Genomic DNA, 12107 nt, shown 5'->3' with positions numbered 1-12107 from the left:
TGATGTGGCTGGTCTGGGGACCACACTTTGAGAACCACCAATCTAGTGTGTCCCGTCTTTATCAAAATAAAACACCAAAACTCTCCTCTGATTTTGCAAACACCTACAAAAACGGCGCCTATTTCCCTCTTGCCCTTCATAGCCAAACTTCCTCCAAGCATTGTCTAATCTCACATTCTCCATTTTCTCAGGTTTATCCACCACGACTAAAACATCTTTTTAGCAAGTTCACCAATGGTTTTCTTGTTAAATTTAAAGGCCACTTCTCTGACCTATTCTTATTCCATCTCTCTGCCACATTAAGAATTTTCTTTTTTTTTTTTTGAGACTGAATTTTGCTCTGCTGCCCTGGCTAGAGTGCAGCGGCATCATCATAGCTCACTGCAACCTCCAACTCCTGGGCTTAAGTGATCCTCCTGCCTCAGCCTCCCAAGTAGCTGGCCAATTTTTTCTATTTCTGGTAGAGATGGGGTCTTGCTCTTGCGCAGACTTATCTTGAACACCTGACCTCAAGCGATCTTAAAATGCTTTTCTTCTTCTGTTAGTTTCCAAGATACCATTTTTTTTATGCTTTGCCTCCTAATTCCCTAATCGGAGGAAATGTGCTTATCATATCTGAGTTATTCTCTTTCGCTGGCTCCCCCTACTCTACCCAAACTCAGAATGCTGGGTGCTTTAGGGTTTGGTCCTACACTTTCTTTTCTATCTCATTGTTTCCGTTGATCTTATCTAGTACCAGGGCTTTAAGTACCATGACCCCCACATGTTAGCTAAGATCTGTCTCCTGAACTTTAGACATATACCCAAGTGGAGATCCAACTACCTATTTGACATTCCACTTGTAAGTATCCTGAGAATCTCAAATTTAAATCTTAATTTTTCATTATAAATCTATTCCTCTCCCACTTATCCCTGTGGCAGGCAGAATTATGTCTCTCCCAAAGATGTCCACATACTGATTCTTGGAACCTGTGAATACATTACCTTACATGGCAAAAGAGACTTTGCAGTTGTGATTAAGAAGAGGAGATACCCTGGATTATTTGAGCAGATCCAATGTAATCACAAGGGCCCTTCAAAGTGAAATAGGGAGGAGGAAGAGAAAAGCAGATGTGACAATGTGTGATTATCAAGGTGGGCCCAGTCTAATCCTTGAAAGCAGAAAACCTTTCCCAGTTGTGTTCAGAAGGAAATGTGATAATAGAAGGAAGCTCAGAGAGATTAGATGCAAGAGCCTCCTTTGCTGACTCTAAGGATGGAGGAAGGAGACCATGAGTTAAGAAGAGGTGATCTCTAGAAGCTGGTATTGCCAAGGAAACAGATTCTTCCCCAAAGCCCTCAGAAAGAAACACGGTCTTGATGACACTTGGCTTTTAGCCCGGTGAGACTCATGTTGGACTTCTGACCTGTAGAACTGTAACATAATGAATTTGTATAGTTTTAAGCTGCTAAATTTGTGGTAATTTGTCATATCAGCAGTAGAAAATTAGTACAACTTCCATCTCTGGACGTATCACCAACATCTACCCAGTTGCCTCGGCCAAAACCACAGGTGTAGTCCCTGATGCTCCCTTTTACCCACCTTTTACCCACTCAATCCATTGACAGGTTCTGATGGTTCTACCTCCAAAATAGATCTTGAATCTGTCCATTTCTTTCCATCTTCACTGCCAACATCCTAGCCTAGGCCATCACCGTTGCGCATGCTACTGCAGTACCTGATGCATGGTCTATTAGCTGTACTCTGGCCATCCTCCAATTGATTCTCCATTAGTCAGCAACAGTGATCTTTTGAAAAGTGCATGCCGCTTCTCTGCTTTAAACTTCTAAGCGCAATTAAAATAAAACCCAAGTTTCTGAACATGACCTGCCAGGGTCCCACATGACCTCAATTCTGCTTACCTCTCTGACTTCACCTTGGATGTTTATCTCAACCCACTTTGTTTGGACGCCTTTCTTTTCCTACAGCATGACAAACATTTTTTTGTATGTTATTCTCTCCTCTAGTAATTTTTTCCCATGTATGGCTTCTTATTTTTCATGTCTGAACTCAACTATCATCTCCTTAGAAAGGCCTTCATTGACCTCTCCAGCTAAGGCACCCTGTACCACCAACTTTGACATTCTTCGTCAGATAGCCATTTATAATTACCAAGTTTGTTTTGGTTTTTTGCTTCATTCCTCCAAATAGAATGCAAGTTCTATGAGGCTTTCTTAGCTGAATCAGCGTACCTCCCCAGTGCCTACTACAGTGCCTGACATGTGGTGGGTAGTAAATAGGTGCTCCTCGAAGTCATGAATGTGTGAGTGAGCGAATGAGTGATGAGATTATGGTTTCTTTCATTGAGGCAAAATGTACATAACATAAAATTAGCAATTTTAAAGTAAAGAATTCAGTGGCTCAACCCCCCACTGCTAAATTTGACTGCCTTAAAAAAAAATTCAGCGGCATTTAGTACATTTGTAGTGTTGTTCAACTACCATCTCTTTCAAAACATTTGCATCTCTCCAAAATGAAACCTCATACTCATTAAGCAGTTATATCCCATTCTCTCCTCCCTTCAGTCCCTGACAACCTGTTTTCTGTGCCTATGGATTTACCTATTCTAAATATTTCATATGAATTGAGTCATGTAATATGTGACCTTTCATGTCTGGCATTTTTCACTTAGCATACCGTTTTTGAGGTGCATCCATATCGTGGCACGATTATTGTTCCTTATTGTAGATGAATAATATTCCATTATATGGACGTATTACTATTTGTTTAACCATTTATTCATGATGGATGCTTAGGTTATTTCCACCTTTTTGGCTATTGTGAATAGCGCAGCTTTGAAGATCGTACACGTTTCCTTTTAACAGGTCACAAACCCCTTTTGGAATTTGGGAGGCAGTCAGTGATTTCTAGAATCTAAGCTCATTCAGTTCTTTCCTGTTTCTAATTCCCTAGCATACCTTACATGCCCCCGGATTTCCCAGCCATTGACAGTAGCTTCATGATCTTAGCTGCTTAATCATCACAGAGTTCTTAACTAAGCTGTTTACTCTGCGGATTCCGGCAGTAGGTCCCAAACTTGATAGGGATGGAGACAGAACTGGGGATAGGTGGGAAGAGATTTAAGGGAAAGGGTCATAGGTGTAGTTAAAATTATGACGTTTTAAATACATACACATTACAAGATAATCAATTTACTCATCCAGTGAAGAACTCTGTTTCCCTCAGAAATATTAGTAGCTGACAGTGCTTTCTGAATTAAGCACTTGGAGTCCCTTGGTGCTATATTCAATACCATCTCCAGTGTTAGAAAGTTTTAATCTGCAATTAGATATATATTAAGCCATTAAAATATCATTGCATTTTAATGATTTGAATCTATGAAAATATGTAAATTAGCAATGGCTTATTAAACTTTACAGTTTCGGGTTATTGTAAAAAAAGATCTGTATATATAAAATGTTGGGGGGAAGCCTTTTGTGTATTGTATTATATCATTCTCAGTGAAGATGACAAGAATAAAAAATGATCATACAATTAATAATTTTGAAAAATAAATATATTAGCTCTTGTGAATAGAAACTATTTCCATAAAAGCCAAGTGCAAACAGTTGTTTAGGTCTAAGCACTTTATCTCAATCCCTGGTACTCTATTTTGTGCTTTGGAAAGCTCTACTCAACTCAGAACATAAATTTAGAAAAGGTTTCCTCCCTGAAACCCTCTGAAAGCCTGTAGTTATGGTGGTTACTTAAATATTATTTCCATAGCTACACTGGCTTCTAGCCACAGCTGAAATGCATATCAACAAGCTTGGTGTGAAAATGGGAAGGGAGGGAAAAAAAAAAGAGGAGACAGAGGACACTAATTTTCCTTCTTCGGAGTAGGAGGTATAATGTCTTTATAAAGCAATAATTAAAAGAAAAACAATTACTGGAACCTTATCTGGACCGTGCAGCTGTACTTCCTCCTTTTACATTAGCAGTGTTTCTAAGGTTATGACAAACCATGAAAATTGCATCTTTAGAGGAGTTTTATTCCTTTTCCTATGATTTGATTGAAACAGACAGCTACATTTTGTGTATATATAATTAGGCAGTAAAATAGGCTTTGAAGGCAGGTTTCCGTTTAGTATGTGAGTCACACGCAAAACAGCCTTTCATTCAACAGCCAAAGACTGATCTTTCTAATGCCTCGACTAGCTCAACACGTTTTCTGAATGCTACATCTTGCACTGAGGAGGAAAAAAGGGAAAAGGAAAAAAAATCAGCTTTTAGCCCATATTTCTTTCTTCCTTTTTTTTTTTTTATCTTCTTTCTAAAGTAAAAAACAATCTGAAAAACCAATCTAGGAAGTCTTTGGTGATTTAACCTTACGACAAACTGATTTTTATCGTCTTTTTTCCAGATTGTCGTCGGGGCACCCGCGGACGCCGCACCAGTTCTTGGCGTGTCTAATCCCCCTCATAAAAGGCCATTGTGGCAGGAAAACTGAGACCAATGGCTTTTTCATTCTCCACCTCTCGCTCTCCAAAGTAATGGCCCTGGGTCTCATCACGGTTTTTCTTTTCAGATGCATAGTTTCCCCCTTTAACAAGGTTTTTTTTTTAAAAAAAAAAAAAAAAAAAAAAAAAAAGGAGGGGGGTGAGAGGAGAAGAAATACAATCCCGTTTTTTCAATGCTGTGCCCATATGTGGCACTAAATGATTTCTTTTTTTCTGAACTTAAATTAGGAAGAGCTTTAACACGGTGCTGTTATTTGAGATGCAGCCTGTTTTTATGAAAGAGACTTTCCTCTGAGATTTTGTGAGCACAATGAGAACAACGCTAGGTGTATTTTTTTTTCTTGTGATAGAAATCGGGCCTATCGGCTGTGCATCGTCATGCCTTGTCTGATTACAAAGCAGTCACCTATTAGTCTCTAGCCTTTCATCTCACTGTACACCATTTGCTATCTCCTGTCCCTTTCTGGCAAACCCAAAGCTGGAGAGAAATTATATCAAGCTATTTGGTTGATTTACGCAAGCGATAGTTTGTGTTTTTAGAACGCCTTTCATCTGAGGACCTCAAAGGGCCTTATGAACATTATCACATTGACAGGGCCCAGCTCCAACATAAAGGGCACAGAAGGGCCATAGTCATGTAAATCCAAATTTCTAGAGTGATTAGTACCCTGGTAACCAAGAGAGATGAACTAGGTTCTCATTTCGATGTGAAATGTGCTGTCCATGCAGGAATTTCAATTTCCAATGCCGGCCCCATCTCTGGACAAACCACTCAGTATTCAGTTTACTTCCTGGGATGTCCCCTTGGGGAGTCCACTTCCCAAGATGAAGGGCTTTACATGACAGGCAGGTGTGTATATTTCTTCAATTGGCCTAATCTAATAAAGCTGGACATGATTTATATGTGCAAAATGTTGCCATGTTAAATAATTCAGGATGAAACTGCCTTTCTAGTTGTGCTACAAATAGATGTCAATCTGCATTTGATGGTGACTGTATCCCACAGGGATTTTGAACCGACTGAAAGAAAATACATTCCTTGTGCTGGTTCTAAGGAAGAACACTGGGGACAGCTCTCCTAACTGAAGCCTACGTGATTTTGGCCCAAACCAAATGAAATCTTTCAAAGTAGACTATCCTTGCTGGTTCTGTTTTTGTAAGAGGAGCAGTTCCCATACGAGACTGCAAGAGTAGGATGTCCATCTGGATTTTTATGTAAATCTGATACAAAGAGGTCCTCATTACAAGAAAGAGATATGTGTGCATGATCAAGACCCAAGACTGGAGGAATCAACCTTACCTCCTAACACGTCTCTGTTTCTTGCTGACTTTCTCATTCCTCTTCACATTTCTTCCCAATTCCTACCTCACTACCTCTCTCCCCATTCCCAATCTTATTCTCCCAAACTGGGGATTTTTAAAGATTTTTTTTTCACAAAAACAGTACCTTGAGCCGAACTTTTATCACAGCTTCTCTCAAATAAAGTTATATAGCTTTTATTCATCACTTCGATATGACCCACGTAGACACAGTGGGAGCTGTCAGTTTGCAGAGCTGAGGTCTCCACACTTCCATAGCATCACGTGTCTGAACTTCAGCGATGGTTTACGTGATAAAGCATAACTGGCATTATTTCTCACATGGAGCCTCTTTGCTTATGAAAATGAAATGGCAATATTATGAAAACGATCCAGCTGATACTGGGAGTTTCTTGATAATAACTTCAGAATGCCAGTTGTTAGCCTAATTTTATGGATGGATATGAGAAAACCAGGGAAATGTATGTCCTGTGCCTTTATTTGTGAACTAACCAGACCAAAGCACTCAGTTATTTCATCAATCTTTAACAGCTGATTGGGATCCCAGCATTGTATTACCCTGAAAGAGACCGCAGCCAAAGGCCAAGGAAGGAGTGGAAAATGATGGGTGAACTCGACTCCTGTGCATCCCTTAGTTACCCAGAAACAGGACGTGGTTTTTCAGGGGCTGGCCCTATTTCAAATGGGCAATGATTACTTGATATTTCCATTACTGCAAGAATATTTTTGAGGTTTATTTTAAGCCCAATTTGGAGGAATATTCTACAGTTATGAAAGGAAGACCCACATGGATTTTTTTTTTTTTTTTTTTTTTTGAGACAGAGTCTCACTGTGTTGCCTGGGCTAGAGTGCCGTGGCGTCATCTTAGCTCACAGCAACCTCAAACTCCTGGGCTCAAGCGATCCTCCTGCCTCAGCCTCCCGAGTAGCTGGGACTACAGGCATGCGCCACCATGCCCGGCTAGTTTTTTTCTATATATTTTTAGTTGTCCAATTAATTTCTTTCTATTTTTAGTAGAGACGGGGTCTCGCTCTTGCTCAGGCTGGTTTCGAACTCCTGAGCTCAAACAATCCGCCCACCTCGGCCTCCCAGAGAGCTAGGATTACAGGCGTGAGCCACCGCGCCCAGCCACCACATGAATTTTTAATGAAGACGGGCACGTGGAGAGTTAAAATTTCTCCTGCCCCCATCATGTTCCCTCATATAATCCTTTTTTATAGCATGCTTCTTCATAGCATTTGTTACTCTCTAAAATTATCATATTTTATTACCATTTTACTTATTATTTTCTCAACTTAACTAGAGTATAAGCTCCATGAAAGCAGGGACTTTGGTTTCCCTAGTGCCCTAGAATGGAGCCTGGCAAACAATGAATGTCCAATAAATATTTGCTGAAAGAATGAATGAATGAATGAATATCATTATTCTAAACACGCACATCAGCATTTGATAGACTTGCGATTCTACAATTCTGTAAATACTTGACTAGTATACAAATGACCCGGTTATTTTATTTTGATTGTTGTTTGATGTAAACACCAACCCCCTCTCTACTGACCCTTTATTACCTGTCACACCTACATTACAATGAAAAACCAGATGCATATGAATGACCCAGAATCAGGGCAAGATGCTAACTTATAAGCAAAGTTACAGTTTTGAAACAAGGTTTAGACGTAGGTTCTGGGTCATTTATTGTATTAAAATTCATTGATCATTTTTGGAAACCATACACTGCACCGCTACCAACGAGTCTAGGAATCAAGGACTGGTGTTGCTGAATCCAGCATGGCTTCTTACTCTTTTTCTCTATTTTGGAGGTCACAGACCACAGTGGTTAAGAAGGTGGACTTTATACTTCTGTGGGTTAAGCTCCAACTCTCCCAATTGTGCCTCCATTTTTCCTCTCCAAAATGGGAGAATAGTTCCTATCTCCTTTTTTTTTTTTTGAGATTTTAAGAATAGAATTATGTAAAACACTTAACACCATGCCTAGCCACAGCACTCAATAAAAATCAGCTATCTACTAGAAGTAGTATCATGATGCTCTTGTTGCTCTTGTTCCCAAGCCTACATTGGCTAGCCAGTCATAACTTCTGGAATTTACTCCTTGAATCTACATTGTTTCCAGTGCAAGGTCTCCCTTCAGATAGCCTATTCTTTCCTATAGAGTTTGTTTGACCCATTTCTGCTCTTTTACTGGAGTGGACCAGTCAACCAACTTGCCTTTGCTCACAGCTGTGCATGAAACCCATTTCGACTCCCAGCCCAGTCATGCCAGCATTGTCTGTCTTTGGAATTCCAGATTCTTAATCTAGCTACCACCTTGAGTCAGTCTCTCACTTTGGACTTGAAAAATGGTTCCAAATATAGCTCTGAGTGACCAAAATATTAGAATAATTTTGCTACTATCTTTGATGTGTGGCCTTGGACAAAACATATGCAAGCTAAATTAACATGTTTTCATCTACAAAATTAAGGGAATTGGGCTGGAATAGTCTCTAAGGTCTTTTCCAACTAAAAATATGTTATTTGAATGATGAAAAATTTTCTTTACTTTCATATCTCTTCAGGTTAAATTTTCAAAGAATTTCTACAGCAGCAGAGCATTCAACCTCACTGTTATTTTATCAAATGTTAGACTAACTGATCTTGATTGCGCATTTGCTATTATGTCTTTATCTCAACATCTCCTACAGCTATCAGTTTGTAATATATCAGTTTCTAACATACTCTTAGGCTCATATGTATACAATTGTTTTGACTCCCCTATCAATTTTATACTGGAAATACAATTTCAGGGTATAACATTAGCAATTTATTATGCCAGTTTGTATAAGCCACAGCAATCAAGATGGAGTGTCATCCAACTACATGCTTATTTGATAGTTTCACCAGACAACATACAAAATAAAAATGCATTGCATTTGCAGATGGTTTTATGTCTTAAAAGCACATTCACACACATTAACTCCTATGACCCTCACAACAAATGAATGAGGTAAGTAGGGCAAGCCTTATTGTCCCAATTTATAACAAGTAAAAACTAGGGCACAGCAGAAAACCGAAGTGGCTTGCCCTAGGCATCACAGTTGATTAGTGACAACTAGGACAAGAACCCTAGATTCTAACTCTGAATCCAGGGTTACTTCCATGGTGCCTGCCCCCATTCTCAGCCAGCTCACTCACCCCACTAAGTAAGTGCCCATCACCAAATCTTTCACTACTGTAAGAGACCTTGCCTACCCACAGACTACATTGCTTTGTTAGGGCAGAATAGGCAAAGAAACAGTTATATGAAAATATAAAAGTATACATATGTGCTTACACACATATGAAAATTGATATAGGCAAGTATTTGTAGTTTACAGTTTTAAATGTGATGTGCTGCTGGAGATAAGTCCTGGCTATGCTTGGCTTTAGTGCCCTGCTGCCTTCACTGACATGGCGCCTGTGTGGACACTATCTAATAATCAGTCAAAAATAAAAAAGCAAACTCTGGGATTCCAGTGAAGAATCCTTACGGGAAGCAGTGAAAAACGGACATCATTTGAACTGTAAAGTTTTTTCTATTTATAACCCTGAATAAACTATTAGGTCAGATGTTTACTCTTACAGACTTATACTTACCTTCCTAATTTTATTACAGTAACATCATGAGCATTGCTATTAATCTCTTTCAAGGTCAAAAAGCCTAGAAAGTTTACATTTTTGCCCTTTCTTCAATCTTCCATCACTGACCTTTTTCACACTAGTGAACCCATCTGTCATAGTAGTTGTCATTCCATTTCTCTTGATTTGCAAATTTTGTAAAGTCAGATTTCGTTTGTATGTTGCTCATTCTACTGCATGCCTGGTCACAGTTTAAGCCCAGTTTATGTAAGAAACATAAAAGAAGTAGAAAGTAGAGTAGCATCTGTCTGTTTGAAGTCTTGGAAGACAAGGTACATCTAAGAAGCCACTGAATGTTTGCGTTTCCCTCAAATTCATATGTTGAAGCCCTAAACCCCAGTGTGGCTGTATTTGGAGATGGGACCTCTAAGGAAGTAATTACGGGTAAATGAGATCATAAAGGTAGAGCCCTGATCTGTTAGGATTAGTGTCCTATAAGAAGAGACACCAGAAAGGGCATGCAAGCTCTCTCGCACACACGCACGCTCTCTTCCCCCACCCCCTTCTCCACCATATGAAGACACAGGGGAAGGCAGACATTGCTAGCCAAGAAGAGAGCCCTCATTAGAAACTAACCATGCTGGATCTTGATCTGACTTCTAGCCTCTACAACTGTGAAAAAATAAATTCCTGTTACTTAAGCCATCCAGTCTGTCTTATTTTGTCATGCTAGCCCAAGCTAACTTTTACAGCACTAGAGAAAAAAAATGTATGACAACCCATGGAAAACTAGATTGTGTAGCACACAGTACAAAGAAATAATAAAAAATGAGAGAAGTAAAAATTATTTGGACTAGTATTTCTCACCATAGAAACTATGGTGGGTTTAGGTTTACTTTTTAATCTTGGAAGAATCGAATGATTTGGACTATAGAAACCAGTGAAAAGAATGGTGAATTATAGGTGTAGTCCTATGACATGGTTTTAGGACGATAGCATGGAGTTATGAAGATAAAAAAGGAAGGACTTTGGACTTATATGTACTTGGGTTCAAATTCAAGCTTGGTGTCTTTTTAGCTACAATAATAGTAGTTATTATTTGAATGCCTATTTTGTACCAGGTATGCTGTTATATGCATCATTTCATTTAATCCTCCAAATAACCTTGCTACTTAGTACCTGACACATAGTAGGAACTCAACAAATATTTGTAAATGATTGAATATGAAAATATGGTCCTTATTTTGTCTATGAGGAAAATAAAGCTCAGAGAAGTTATATTACTTGAACAAGGTCACATAACTAACAAAGAACAAAGAGCAAAACTATTGTTTGAACAAAATCTGTCTAATTTTAAAACAAGGATAATAATTTTCTGGGCTTGCATATGGGTCAAAGAAAATATTCTGGCACACAGAGAGAGCTTACATAAATACCGGAACACAACATCTCACATCAGGTAAACTGATATAAGATGAATAAGGAACAAAACGGAGAGCAGTAGCACAACTCTTTTTAGAATCAACAGTTTGAGGCAATGTGTTTAGAGTTGATAGAACTTCAAATGACCCATGTAAAGCAAATATTTGATGCGATGTTTGCTTTCATGCTTAGCCATGGCCACCATTACTTGTTTTTTTCTGTCTAATAATTTTAATCCTAACCATAAGAGAGACAACTAAATGACTTTTCCTGGAATAGTCTCCGTTTTCCATATTTAGGAGCGGTTTAATAATATTTACTATTATTGATATGTTATTTGATACTCCTGTTTCACATAACACCTTAATAACTCTTTGAAGTATTGAATCAAATCATATGCTTTTTGGAAACGATCTTGGAGAAATGATATAATAAATTGTAATATTTCCATCCTAATGATATCAAACAGCCATAAAAAGAATGAGATCATTTACATGTACTGATCTAGGAAGATGTTTATCATATAATCTTAAGGGAAAAGGTAATTGCAGAAAAAGTCGTAATAGTGAAATTCTAGTTTTTGCAAGAAAAAACTCTACATATCATGTATATGCTTGTAAATACCTGGCGAAGAGTAGGGAAAGGTATATAGTAAATGGTAGGGAAAAAAAGTGTGGTTAAGTTAGAAGGTGATTTGAAAGGAAACTTACTCCTTTTTGTTTTAAGACATCTGAATTTTATCTTTAATATTATTAGTAGTATTATTTTTACTTTATGAGATGAGCATGATTATTTTTACTTATTTCTTCAATTTAAAACCCAATAGGGATTACATCAAGAGAGTAGCCTCAGCATACCTATAAAACTCTACTTATACCCCAAACTCCACTGAAATGACAGAAAATAACCTTTAATAGAGCTGCAAAACAACATGGGAGGAACATATATTTTGATAAATTCCTGGAAAAGAAAAACTAATGGAGTAAAACATGGACAAAAGCAAGTTATCACAGATGTGATATTAACAATCCCAAGAAAAATCTAGCATGTGTGGGCTGGGTATGGTGGCTCATGCCTATAATCCCAGCACTTTGGGAGGCCAAGGCAGGAGATCACTTGCGACCAGGGGTTCAAGACCAGTCTGGTCAACATAGAGAGACCCTGGCTCCACAAAAAACCACAAACAAAAAAAAACTAACACGTGCAAAGTTCAACAGAGGTTCCACAGTAATCCTCAGAGCACCGAAAGAATC

The sequence above is a fragment of the Propithecus coquereli genome, unplaced genomic scaffold, assembly GCF_000956105.1.
Source record: "Propithecus coquereli isolate 6110/MARCELLA unplaced genomic scaffold, Pcoq_1.0 Scaffold88, whole genome shotgun sequence".
NCBI lineage: Eukaryota > Metazoa > Chordata > Mammalia > Primates > Indriidae > Propithecus > Propithecus coquereli.
The sequence above is the reverse complement of the archived record's forward strand: the minus strand, read 5'-3'. Positions refer to the sequence as shown.